The 12,837-nt window shown below is 38.6% G+C and overlaps 1 protein-coding gene and 1 pseudogene across 3 annotated transcripts in view; both read right to left on the reverse strand.

The window, feature by feature from the left end:
- Positions 1–12,837, reverse strand: part of NELL1 (neural EGFL like 1) — a 746,684-nt gene that overhangs the window by 238,455 nt on the left and 495,392 nt on the right. The gene's annotated exons all lie outside the window — the stretch shown is intronic.
- On the reverse strand, positions 9,509–10,833 carry LOC106801062 (isocitrate dehydrogenase [NAD] subunit gamma, mitochondrial pseudogene; annotated as a pseudogene).

The following is a 12,837-nucleotide window of genomic DNA, read 5'->3' on the forward strand; positions in this document are numbered from 1 at the left end:
AATACTATTCAGCCATAAAAAAAGACAAAATCAGCCCATTTGCAACAACATAGATGGACCTTGTGGGTATCATGTTAAGTGAAATAAGCCAGACAGAGAGAGACAAAGACCATATGATTTCACTCATATGTGGAAGATAAACAAACATAGGAATAAAGAGAACAGATTAGTGGTTACCAGAGGGAAAGGGGGTGGAGGGGGGTGGACAAAAGGGGTAAAGGGGCACATATGTATGGTGACAGATAAAAAGTAGACTATTGGTGGTGAGCACAATGCAGTCTATACAGAAACTGATATATAATAATGTACACCTGAAATTACACAATGTTATAAACCTATATGACCTCAACAAAATAAAAATTGATTCAAAAAAATAAAAATAAATAAATAGAGCCAGCCCTGGTGGTCTAGTGCTTAAGTTCGGCCACTAAGCTTCAGACGTCTGGGTTCAGTTGCTGGGTGCAGACCTACACCACTCATCTGTCAGTGGCCATGCTATGGCAGTGGCTCACGTACAAAATAGAGGAAGATTGGCAACAGACGTTAGCTCAGGGTGATTCTTCCTCAGCAAAAATAAATAAATAAATGAATGTAAAGGAACTTAAAATTCCAATCAAAAGGTAGAGAGGAAAAAAAAGGAGGCATCTGAGAAGAGATGAAGGAAACAAGAAATGTGCTGGAAAGAACAAAATGATGAAATGTGCTTGCAAACAGACTGACAGAGAGAAACACGAAAAAGAATAGAAAAGCTTTGAAGAGGCAGCGACTGGGCCGAGCAGTAGCTAAAGAAAAATAATAAATCCTCCTAATCACAAGAATTAGAGGAAACTTTGATGAGGTGTCTAATCAGGTTAATTAATCAATGTAAGGGGTTCATCATTCCCAAAAACAATCACTTCATGGAAAAATCAGATGTTCACCTTAAATTTGAAAATCTCACCTTATAGATAAACATAATCAGGGCATGATTTTTGTAGGTAAAATGAGTTCCACAAGAATTATATGCAAAATAAAAAATGCTGGGGGAAAAAGGAAAAGCTTTGAATATCAGGTAGTGGGTAGATGGTGGCTTGTGATGACAGTTCTCATGGCTGTCAGGGCCTTGGGAGACACTCAGAATGTCTTCTCCTTCTCTCTCTCCTCCTTCTCCTTTCTCCTTTTATCCTCCCTTTCCCTCCCTCTCTGATCCCTAGAAGCACAACTTACTCTGGGGTGCTTTCTCTGATTTCTTTTACCTCTTGTGTGCTGTCATAGTCCCTGCTTATACCTCTATTAGAATAATAATAATCACTCTCCATTATAATTGCTCAGTGATAGTGGATTCTCTCAATCCCATGGGATTCTTGAGAGAAAAGACACTGATTCTCAAAGCTGCATCCTCAGTGGCTTGCACAGCACCCAGCTCAAAGTAAGCACTCAATGGAGGACAAACTACGCGTAGGAACAACTGAGTAAGGGAAAGAACGAATGGATGAAGTTCCTGTGTAAACAAGTATCTCGCTGCCGGCAAGAATAAAATTGGGATCAGAATAACCTAATTCCATCACAACATGAACACTTTGAAAAGGATCAATCCCAGAGACTTTTCTTACCCCGGAGAAAACAAGTTCTTTATAAATCAGGACTTTCACCATATGGTTCTGACGCCTAGTATAATGTTGATATTTGACACCATACCTTTTCACAGGAATGACACCCTTCATCAATTTGAAAGATCAAAACTAGATGAAGTACCCTAAGTGTGCTCTAGCCACAGCCTTAAATAGTTAAATATAATTTCACTTGAAATTCCTGCACAATAATTTGAAAATCTCCTTTTTTTCCTTTTCCCACAAAATGTTCCATTTAAGAGATAATGGAAATGCCTAAATAGGAAGCAACCCCAAATATAAGGAGAATGATGCCCTTTTTATCAATGACAAGATCTAAAAAAAGAAACAGGGAAGAAAGAAAAATATTCCAGGCAAAGTTGAATACCTTTGAGGAATGTATTAAATAACTATCTGCATAATGTTTGATTTGTGGATTGAGTTATTACACATGGTTGTACTAAATATATTATTTAATAGTTAACACATCATTTACTAATTATTAATTTAATTATTAATTAACTTAATTAACTTGTTTAATATTATTAAATAAGCATTTAATATTTAATTATTAAATTAAATAATTATTTAATAAACACATGATTTAATATTTAATTATTAAATATAGTAAATTAATTAATAATGAAATTTAATTAATTAAATTAATTAATAATGTAATGCATTGTTTAATAATTTGATTAATTTACCATGATATCATGGTAAATTATCATAAGTAATTTCACTTAATCTCTTCCCAGGAATCTTGACCTCAAGGTCTTCCCCAACCCAGAGCCACTTGTCAAGTTTTCTAAAGTTTTCCAAACCCACCATCAACCCACCTGTCTAATCTGTTTGAGGTAAAGCACTTTTTGAGTCTGTGTTTGATGCTTTCACAGGAAATTTCAAGTGAAGTCACAAGAATCCAATTGCATAATATTAAGACTTCTTGTCTCTCCATTTGTCTAACAGGGATATATTTGTATCTCTACAATATGACCCAACACTGAGCTGTGTTATTAAGTGATTTGTCAAAGGCATATATACATAGTGACATCTAATACTTGCAATTGTGAAAACACACTAATTCTTTGTTGAGGAATTTTTTTGCCTCTTTTTGAAATTTATTCTCTAGATAATTTCTATAAAAATTCCAAAGTGGCTAATGTCATTTTTTCCTCATCCAAATAGTTTCTTGTTGTTCAAAATAAAAGAATTGAAAGAACGCCCGGTAATAGGAGAATACTTATAAGGATTTGAATTTAAGGCAATTTCTTTTTTCTGAGGGATGGAAAGGGGAAAAATACGACCACCTTGTATCTGGACATATGTGATATTTTCTCTCTCTTTTGTGGCAACATTCATCTATTTGCATCTGTTTTGCATGAACTAAATTTGGCATTAGCTTTAGAAAACCAGATGCTCAAGCTAATCAAAGCCCACACTAGAGTCTTCCTCAGCCAACACTGTTTCTACTCAGGCTGGGTTGGTGTTTTAGCGTTTGCAAAATTTGTAACAAGACATTCCAATTTTTTTTAATTGCTTTTGTGAAGTTGAGCCCTTTTTGTTTCCATTTTAAATATGTCTCCTTTCTCTTTTCCTTGTGTTTCTTGGAACACTCACAAATGCAATGCATGTACCTTCCCATATCAGCGTAAGCAAGCTCACTTGGATGTGGAGAACACTCTACCACATTGAGTTCCCACGTCATGCAAGTTGTCAGGGAAATTCCAAGGACCAAGTGCCTCCTTTCAAAAACAGTCTAGCTTTGTAATCAGCTTCCTGCAGAAATTATGCATATTTCCAAATGAGCCTTTAACAACACTGTTGGTATTCTGCAACCTCTGTAATGATCCAGAACTGGATGAATTTCTTCAAAATTCTCCACCTATTTGCAAAATTTAGCTTTGTTTCCATGTCATATCACTATTTTAGTTGTTTTGTTTCAGTAGCACATCGCTTCTAAGTTTTATCTCCTTTTGTCTACCATTACTTCAAAGGAGTAATTTGATCACTTACTATTTTTGAAATGTCATCTCTCTTCAATATTTGATGTGTGGTTCAGGCACCAAATAGTCTCATTTATTGTATATTCTGCCTTTCTCATCCTGGGATATACAGGCCACCTGAAGTTTTGAGAAGCAATTATAGTAGTAGTGGTTAGATACTGGTGCCACTGGCTGGATTCTAATCCTGGCCCCACCACTTACAATCTGATTGACCTCAAGCAGTCAGTTGACTTTTCTGTACTTCAGTTTTTTCGTCAATATAGTTGGTTCATGTGAGGATTAAAAGAGTTAATATACGTAAACCATAAGAACAGCACCTCCCACACAGTAAGTGTTCAAAAATGTTAGTAGTTACTTTTCCTATAAATTACATCAAGAGAGAGCCGTAGTATAATGAAAAGAGAACTCTCTCTGGAATCAGACGACGTGGACGCTCGTCCTGGCTCTGCTGTGTAGCAGCTGTGAAACTGATGCACCGTACTCTGCCTTCCTGCACTACGGCTTCTGAAAAATGAGGGAGCTCCCTCCACATCTCTTTAATTCTATGACTCTATGGGATTATTTTCACGAGGGAACATTGATCTATGGTGAAACCTAGTCCACTTTCACATAAAAGAATGAGAAATTCACAATGTACAAATCCTCATGACCATTTAAACACTTGGGTTCTAGAGCCAGACTGCTCGAATTTGAACTCTGACCTTACCTCCTGTTAGTTGTGTGACCTCAGGGGAATTTCTTAACCTCTCTGTGCCTCACTTTTCTCATCTATAAAATGACGATTATGATAATAATCATCTAATAGGGTTGATATGAGAATTAAATAAATAAATGCAAAGCATGTAGAACAATGCATGGCACATGATAAACACAAAAAAATTATAACTGTAATCATTATTATCTTCAATCCAATTTGGTATGTGTTTAATTAGTACCTACTATATGCAAGGCACTATGCTGGGTAACACAAATCCAGAACCTGGGCTAAAATATGTTCCCCACTGTCAAGGAGCATAAGATTTATTAAGGCTCAAGTCGAGTAGATGAACAATTAATACAAGACAAAATGTGAGATGAAGGAGTTCAAAAGTCCAGTAACAGGGTTATGTGTGTTCAGAGAGAGTAAAGGAAGTGTATCTGGGTTGGGGTAATCAGAGATGTCTCCATAAAGGAGGTGTTATTTGAACTATGCCTTGAATAAGGGGTATACATGTAATAGAGACTAAATGGGGAATGACCCTAATGAGAGGAATTGCATCACATGGGAGGAAAAGAACAGGTCATATTTAGGTAAATGAAGGTATCTACACTGGCTGGAACATACTGCATATCTAGGAAAGTCAGAACCTCTAAGAGTGGCAAGACAGCGTGGACTAAAATTTTGGAGGGCTTGATACTTTCCGAATTGAGGGAACTATTGAAGGGGACTGAACAGAGTAACAGCAACATAAACATTACTTTAAGGAGATTTGTCTGAGGTCAATGTTGAAAAGAACGAAGAGAAAAGAATGTGAAGGTGAAGAACCCAGTTTTTCCTTTTGTGTTTCTTAACTTGTGATTTAAGTGGCTTATAGTAAAACAAAATATAGGAAAATGAAATAAAGTAAAATAAATTAAAATCAAGTAATAAAATAGAATGAAAAGTGATAATTTCATGAAGAAGAAAAAATGCTCAAGGCTTTTTTCTGAGTTTCCCAGTGGCCAAGTCAATGAGGGACTCTCTCAATGGGTTATATAGCTCACATTATCTAGAAGAAGAAGGACACACACTCATAGTGAAAAACACGTTTTCCTGGTCCTCAGTTCTGAGAGGAATCTTCCCTGTTGGCCTTTGAAAAAGATTGTTTCCTCAAAGATTTAGAGATGTCCCCTAACAAGATTCTGCATATTGGACCTTGAGGAAAGCTGAAGTAGAGTGTTAAAATATCCATTTATAAAAGCAAGTCTATGGAAATGGTGGTGAGGAGAGAGATTTACAGAGTGATATTGTCTAGTTGTCCAACTTCGTAATGATCTTTATTGATATTGGAATTTGAGATTAGTTAGACAACATTTTTAATAGTCCTTGAGAAAGTATAAGTGCAGACGAAATGAGACGGAATGAAGAGAATCGACACAGGGTGCATTATAGAGGCGGAACTGGCAGATAGTGAAGCTAGATAAGACGTAGAGGGGAAAGTGTCGAGGATAATAACAGTTACTGTGGATTAAGCAATGCCTGTGTGGTAGGTACTGTGGTAAGAGTTTTACAATTTTCATCACCGTGGTAGATCATGTTCCCCAAAATGGTCACAACAGGCACCAGCATCAACTACCAGCCATGTGAGTGAGGCTATATTAGACCTTCCAGTCATCCCAACACTCCCATTGATGAGCAGCAATACCACCTGATTAATCTACAGACTCATGACAAGTAATCACATGTTTTAAGTCACTAAGTTTTGAAGTGGTTTGTTTTGTAGCTATAGACAATCAAAGCAAACTTGTCTAATTCTTACAACAATCCTATAAAGGTAAGTATTTTACTTTATTTTACAGATGAGCAAACTGGAGATCCGACAGGTTAAGCAACTCATCCAATGTCACACAGCTCCTATGTAGAAGAGCTGGGATGAATGTCAGCTAAAGCAACGTGAGTGACTGAGTGATCTGTAAGGTCATTAACTAACATAGAGCCATAATAAGAAGGGATTAATTTAGAGAAAAATCAGACAATTTGTAGCTGCTATTCTTTATAATATCAGGATTTTAAACAAAGCAGAGTAAACTGATAAAGCCTAAGATAAAATTATCCAGTAAATGTAGTGCAGAAATCTTCTCAGGAAACAGAGGCAGCCTGCCAAGCACCTGTCTTACTGCCTCTAGGCTCTAGTGTTCTTTAGAGAGGAGAAATCTTGTAAACAAAGTTTCATAGACTGAAACCAGACAGGAGTATTTTACAATAGATTAGTTCTTCCAATCCTCCACTCCTACCTGTGAAGTCATTCTTTTCTTCCTTCCTACCTTCCTTCCATAAATATTTCGAGTGAGCAGAAACTAAGAGCTTGTCCCTGTGCTAGGTCCTGATGCCATGGTGATGAATGACTCTACCACTCCTGTTACCAAGGAATGCACTGTACGGTAAGTTAACGGGAAGGAAAGCACGTAATGACAAGCAGAGAGACAAACACTAGGTAAGATATAGAGAGACCTCTGGGGAAGCTTTGAGAGTTCAGCAGGGAATGGGAGGGGAGTTACTCAAGGAAGGCTTCTCAAAGGTGGTGGCGATTAAGTTTAGTCATGTAGGATGAGAAGGAGATCATCTCCTGAAGGGGAGAGGAACAAAGACCATGTGCAAAGACCTGAACTAGCAAGAGTAGATGGCTCTTTAACATGAACTCTGTTTGCACTCTCTTTGGAGTGCCACAGTTGTGTTGTTATCGGGGTAGGGAGAAGAGATGGAAATGGTGAGCCTGGAGAAGCAGAGATTAGAACATGCAAGGTCTTTCATGCCACGTTCGGTTGACTTTCTCTTAAGACCAAAGGGAAGCCGTTGAATGAGGGGTGTTAAGTAGGAAACTGACATGATCCTATTTTCCTTTAAGAAAGAGCATCCTGAGTACACTGTAGAAAATAGATTTTAAAGAACTAAGAGTATGACACAAGCTAGAAGTAACAGAAATTGAGAAGTTATCAATGATGAGAAAGGCTAACAAGAAAGGAGGTGTCAGTGAGGAAGAAGAGAGGTGGCTAGATCCAAGAAATAAAAAGGAGATAAGAAGACTTGATGAATAAGCAGATATGATTTGCTCTCCTAGTTGAAAGTCAGTTACAAATCTATAATATAATCAGTTGAGCAACTTATCCAGTAAGTTCTAATGACAGTTATGAATTAATATAATTCATCCAGCTCTCCTCAGAATTGGCTTTTAGCATGGTATATAGTGTACAATAATGGATATAATAATTTCTAAAATACACCAAGCACTTACCATGTGAGAGGCACAGTGCTACCAGCTTTATGTACATTCTCTCACTCAATCTTCCCAACAACCCTGTGAGGTATGTACAGTCATTATCTCACTGTGAGGCAGTATCAGTCATGTCATTCATTTTTTGGTTGATTCAATAAATACATACTACTTGTTTTGTATGTATCAGTCATTACGTTAGGGACTACAGAAAACAAGGAAGAAAAATACATGGTATTTTCCCTAGAGATGCTCATAGCTAAGCGGGAAAATCTAACATTGATAAATGGAAAATTCCACTCTAGTGTACTAGGTGCCATCACAGCAGTCTGGTCCAAGAACTGTGGGAAGATTCTGGAGATGACTACCTTTAACAGAGACAGAAACCAGCTCAAATGTACCTATTAGAATAAACTCCCATTGTCAAATAGAAGCCAATAGCTGGGCTACTGTCTGCAGTTGGGCTGGTTGTACCATAAATAAACTCCCCTAGCCATGAGAGAAAGGGGTACGGAGTGGGTTATTATGGCATTGGAGGTAGAGGGACTTCGAGACAAAATCCACCCCTTGCTCCCCTCAACAAACCACGCATCTAGTGCCAGTCTAGATCTGTCCGAGGAAGGCACCAAATAGGCCAGTGGCAGCCCTGGCCAACGACATATCTAACGTCCAATAAAGGGAATACCATGATTATTTTGTAATTGACTTATCCCCGCTTGCCTTGTTCTTTAAGAAAGGCTTCTAGATAGGGTTGAAGGTAGTCACTTCCTCCTCAAACTAAATGCCCTCAAACTAGCTTTTGGTTTTCCAAATCCTGGCCTGGACTTTACACATAAATGAGGGTAGATGAGATCAAAGTAACATGATAAGTCAAAGCCTTTTGGAAACCATAAGGAACTTTTCGGGTCTAAGTCCAACGTCTTTAACTTGTGGTCAGTGAACCATAGCAGGAACCAAAGGTTACAGCTGAGACACAGAGGTTTCCAAAATATTATTAAGAATTCACTGTTATTCTCCATCTCACTTCTATCTGCAGCCATTCCTACCAATACAAATACTGTAAGTTTTTATCATCATTATTTTTATTTCCTACTTGAGTAATAACAATTTCCGAGCACTAATAAAATTGTCATTTTTTTGCGTGTCTCCCCTCCATGAGCTTAAAAAATACTGTAAATAAAATATATTATAATAAAATGAAAGCAAATATTTAAATTAGTTCAGTGCTTTTCATGTTCATATGTACATTCTTTCTTTGAAAAAGAGATTAAAAGAAAGTAAACCATGAAAGACTATGAAGCACTGAGCAAGGAGCTTACAGTCCATGGTTCTATATGTATAACAAACAATCGTAGGCCCACTGTCTGTTAATTGGGGACTTGACCTCTAAACCCTTGAACCCAACTGGAAGGAATTCAAGAACCCCCTTTCCAGGAGAGCTGCAATGCCTCAGGATGTCCACGTGTGAAAAATTACACCAGTGAAAATTCCTTCCAAACATAAACAAGACCATGGGAAAAGCTGGGCCATCTAGGAGGCAGTGGAAGCATTCTGTACTAGCTCAGCTTTCTGGTACTTTATTTATTACTAAGGTTACAATGTATATTTTGTAGGCAAATTTTATTGCACTAATTAACTCATTAGCAACCTCTAGAGAGAAGCCAGACTTCTCTGCAGGCTGGTTCGCTGAATTTTAATGACCCAGATAAAAAGAAAGTCAGTGTGCCAGGTTCTAGGAAAGCCTCAGGACTCTACAAACAGCTCTGATTTATTCAGTGTATCATATCAGAGAGAAGCATGAATTGTGGATTAAAATCGAGAAGAATTCCTCAATACATTTACAACACAATAGGTTTGGCTAATTTAAACAAGTAATGTTTATGGCATTTAGGGCATTCTAATTTAATAGAAAAAAAATCAGAGTTCAGATTCACTCCCCCCACCTCTTCTGAATTGGAGCAGAAGCAACTTTATTCGTGATTCCACACTAGCCAAACTGGACACGGGTTCTGAGTGGGTAGGGTGAGGTCAAGAGTGGGACAAAGAAGGACTTTGAGAGATAGATTAGCCTCAAGGCACCGGCCATTTAATTGACAGGACTGATGTGGTTGATGATATTTTGAATGACATCCAGGGTGGTACTCTGGCCTCCAATGTCTGGAGTATGGGCATTTTTGTTCTCTGTGGATGCCAAGACCGCAGAACGAATGGAAGTGGCATGGGAGTGGAGCTTGAGGTAATCCAGCATAATACAACTCGCCAGCAGCATGGCAGTAGGGTTGGCCATATTTTTATTGGCTATATTCTTGCCTGATTGCCTTGAAGCTGTTTCAAACACTGCGTAGATGTGGCCATAGTTGGCACCAGGCACAAGGCCTGCTCCCCCCACCAACCCTGTGCAGACATTGTTGACAATGTTGCCATAAAGATTGGGCATCACCATGACATCAAACTGCTGGGGCCGGGATACCAGCTGCATGGTGGTGTTATCCACAATCATGCTTTCAAAGGTGAGCTGAGGATAGCGGGACGCCACCTCCCTACAGCACTGGAGGAAGAGACCATCTCCCAGTTTCATGATGTTGGCCTTGTGCACAGCCGTCACTTTCTTGCGCCCCATCTCCTGGGCCAGCTGGAAGGCATATTCAGCAATGCGCAAAGACTTGGCCTTAGTGATGATCTTTAGGCTCTCTATCACGCCTTTCACACTCTCATGCTCCAGGTTGCTGTATTCACCCTCCGTGTTTTCCCGAACAACTACGATGTCTACGTTCTTGTGCCGGGTCTCCACACCTGGCAGACTCGTAAAATGGATGACACTGGCATAGAGATCTAGAGCAGTGCGAAACATGCTGTTGCGGGATTTGTGAGATGGTGGCAGGCTGTGGTCAGTTTCAATGTTGCCCTTTAAGGCCACGCAGTTTCGACGGACTGCCATGATGGCATCGTGAATGTCCTCTTCACAAGAAGTGGAGTTAACCAGCACCTCCTCAAAGTCCACGGGCACACACGCGTGTCTGAACACAGTCTTGACATGCAGCATAAGTTCAGGCCCGATACCATCCCCAGGAATCATAGTCACAGTGTGCCGCCCACCATACTTGGCAGATGGAGGAATATTGTGTTTAAAAGAGAAGCTCCTCCGGGAGGTCTCATGGCCAAGTAAGAGCTCCCAAGAATGGCGAAGAATAGAAGGTCGGAACGTGGCCTTCACAGAGCAACCAGTAGCTGTCAGCATCTTCAGTGCCATGATCATTACGTGGAGATTTTATTTAATTCATGTAAAAATATGTGTTCTTCCATTGGCTTTGAACTAGATTCTTTTGGTGGAATTCTAGATCTGCAATTCTTGCTGAGGTCACAATTCTGTCTCCTTTCATGTATTCTATTTTGGACACACGTTCTACCGCAGTGAGCGAGATGGCTAATCAGGAGGAGATGTGATGTGTTACATAGTGGAAGATACATTTTGGAATTGGATAATAATTCATTAGGCACATTTAATGTGCTAAGCTCTGTATGATATACTTTTTAAAAAAACTAGACTCCATATTTCAGAGAAGTGTTAGGTTCACAGCAAAACTGAATGGATGGAAAGTAGGGAGATTTCCCATACACCCCATGCCCCCAGATAGGCAAGGCCTCCACCACTCTCAAAATCCCCCATCGAAGGGGTACATTTGTTATAACTGATGAGCCTTCATTGACACATCATTATGACCCCAAGTTCATAGTTTAAATTAGGGTTCACTCTCGTTGTTGTACATTCCATGAGTCTGGACAAATGTATAATGACATATATCCATCATTATAGTATCATACAGAGTAGTTTCACAACCTTAAAAAATCCTCACTGCTTTGCTTATTCATCCCTCCCTCTCCAATAACCGTTGGTAACCACTAATCTTTTTAGTGTCTCCATAGTTCTGCATTTCCCAGAATGTCATATAGTTGGAATCATACAGTATGGAACTTTTTCAGATTTGCTTCTTTCACTTAGCCATATGCATTTAAGTTTCCTCCGTGTCTTTTCATGGCTTGATAGCTCCTTTCCGTTTAGTGCTGAATAATATTCCATTGTCTGGACGTACCAGTTTACTTATCCATTCACCTACTGAAGAATATCTTGGTTGTTTCCAAGTTTTAGCAACTATGAATAAAGCTGCTATAAACATCCATATGCAGGGTTTGTGTGGACATAGTTTTCAACTTATGTGGGTAAATAACAAGGAGCATGACTGCCAGCTGCTATGGTAAAAGTATGATTAGTTTTGTCAGAAACTGCTAACCTCTCTTCCAAAGTGGCTGTACCATTTTGCATTCTCACCAGCAGTGAAAGAGAGTTCCTTCTCTGCCACATCCTTGTCAGCATTCAGTGTTGTCTGTGTTCTGGATTTTGGTCATTCTAAAAGGCATGTGGTGATATCTCACTGTTGTTTTAATTTGTATTTCCCCGATGACACATGACGTAGAGCATCTTTTCATATGTTTATTTGCCATCTGTATATCTTCTTTCATGAGGTATATGTTAACGTTTTGGGCCTATTTTTTAACCCAGTTGTTTGTTTTCTTACTGTTGAGTTTTAAGAGCTCTTTGTATATTTTAGATAACAGTCATTTTACCAGATGTGCCTTTTACAAATATTTTCTCCCAATCTGTGGCTTGTCTTCTCATTCTCTTGACATTGTCTTTTGAAGAGCAGAAATTTTTAATTTTAATGAAGTCTAGCTTATTAATCATTTGTTTCATGGATCCTGCCTTTCGTGTTGTATTTCAAAAGTCACCACCATACCCAAGGTCATCTAGATTTTCTCCAATGTTATCTTCTAGGAGTTTTATAGGTTTGCATCTTACATATAAGTCTATGATCCACTTTGAGTTAATTTTTGTGAATGGTTTAAAGTCTGTGTCTAGATTATTTTTTTTGCATGTGGATGTTCAGTTCCAGCAGCATTTGTTGAAAAGACTATCTTTGCTCCACTGTGTTGCCTTTGCTCCTTTGCCAAAGATCAGTTGACTATTTATATGGGTCTATTTCTGGGCTCTCTATTCTCTTCCAATGATTTATTAATCTGTTTTTCTGCCAATCCATAGTGTCTTGATTATTGCAGCTTTATAGTGAGTCTTGAAGTGGAGAAGCGTCAGTCCTCCAGCATTGTTTTTCTCCTTCAATATTTTGCTGGCTGTTCTGGGTCTTTTGCCTCTCTGTATGAACTTTGGAATCAGTTTATCAAAATCTACAAAAAAACTTGCTGGGATTTTTATTAAGTTTCCATTGAATCTATACATCA

The sequence above is a fragment of the Ceratotherium simum genome, chromosome 7 (assembly GCF_057802395.1).
Source record: "Ceratotherium simum simum isolate JZ-2026a chromosome 7, ASM5780239v1, whole genome shotgun sequence".
Classification (NCBI taxonomy): Eukaryota; Metazoa; Chordata; class Mammalia; order Perissodactyla; family Rhinocerotidae; genus Ceratotherium; species Ceratotherium simum.